The 1,473-nt window shown below is 40.1% G+C and overlaps 1 long non-coding RNA gene across 1 annotated transcript in view; it reads left to right on the top strand.

The window, feature by feature from the left end:
* Window positions 1-655: 655 nt before the first annotated feature.
* LOC112487856 (uncharacterized) overlaps window positions 656-1,473 on the top strand; it is a 13,404-nt gene continuing 12,586 nt past the window's right edge. The window contains exon 1 of the long non-coding RNA XR_003051342.1: window positions 656-941. This is a non-coding gene — a long non-coding RNA (uncharacterized LOC112487856). The remainder of the gene's footprint in view (window positions 942-1,473) is intronic.

Genomic DNA, 1,473 nt, shown 5'->3' with positions numbered 1-1,473 from the left:
AAGAATTATGAAAAAAATAAAAGTCTTGACGCACTTGACTCAGGTCGAGTGTTAAACCTGAGGTCGTGGTCCTGATGAGGGGACGTACCGGGATTTGATCTAAGAGTCACCAGACCTTTCAGAAAGTCGGGCTAGAACTGGATTTTTTTTTTACAGTTTAGAAAGTTGACCCCAACAGCTGCTGTTTTTAGCAGAGTGAAGTTAGCTTGAAGCTCATGGTGTACCTTACTGGAAATGCTAAATGTTAGCCAATTATGGGCTAACTTTTTATTATCTTTCGGGCAACTTTGAACAGTCGTACGTGTTGAACTTAGAGTATGAATTAGTCTGGTTCATTCTAGCTTTTTTTTTTTGAACAGTCGTACGTGTTGAACTTAGTAGAGTATAAATTAGTCTGGTTCATTCTTGCTTTTTTTTTAATCTTTATTTTATTTTGTATTATTTTATAGCTAATTCTCACTTAGCCTTCAGTCAACATTTAGCGACATTTGAACCAGGCTAACCTTTAGCTACGCATGGTCTGATTTGGCTGATGGTGATTTATTTTGAGACTCAGAGACTCTGAGGTTTGTTTATCTGTGAAACTTTGTGTTGGATGAACAGATTTGTCACACACACACACATATGTGTGTGTGTGAGTGTGTGAGTGATTTGTGTTTAAATATTTACAGCTGTGACCAGGGGTGTGGACTGTGGTTCTGACACAGTAGAACAGGTGGTTTCAATGGTTTCCTCCTTTTTCTGACACCGTGGACGTGACCGTATTTATTTACGCTGTCTTTCTCTCACACATTCCTTCCCAGTGATCCAGGCCTGGAGCTGCCAGACGAGGACGTGGAGTCCAGTCCACCGAGTCCAGGCCGACGTCCACTCTTTGACTGTGTTTTAAAACAAACCAGTGAAAACTCCTGGGAGCGGGACAGACGTGAGACGACTGAGAGGTGAGTCCAACTCTCACGCTTTTCTCTTCCTTCTTCTTTATTTTGACGCTGAAGTCAATGAATCCAAGGGTGGAGACGAAGAGACAAACGATGACCCCTGACCTCCTGAGGTTCATGTCCCTCCAACCTGGAGTTGAATTTTATAATTCTTCTTCAGTGAAGACTGTGTTAGATAACAGTGCTTTCCCAACAAACTGACTCATGATTTATTTTTTGTAAAATTATTCAGATTTAAATTTATATATATATAAATTTTTGACAAAAAAATGTAACAAGGAAAACACAAAATGTCGAGGTGAGGTGGAAAAAAAATAGATTTTAAAATGAATAATAGCTAAAATAATATATATATAAATTCATATATGACTAATAATTATCTTTAAAATGTTGCCTACTTACGTTCCTGGGCCATTTCAAAGTATTTTATAATAATATAATTATGGTGTGTTTTGCCCCATCCTGGGGGTTGTCACCAGTGGGGGGGGGGGGGGGTCCCGGCGGGGCCCAAAACAGCCTCCCGCTCCCTGCCGCA

This window comes from Cynoglossus semilaevis, chromosome 12 (genome assembly GCF_000523025.1).
Source record: "Cynoglossus semilaevis isolate Cse_v1.0 chromosome 12, Cse_v1.0, whole genome shotgun sequence".
NCBI lineage: Eukaryota > Metazoa > Chordata > Actinopteri > Pleuronectiformes > Cynoglossidae > Cynoglossus > Cynoglossus semilaevis.
This window is presented reverse-complemented; position numbering and strand designations above follow the sequence as displayed.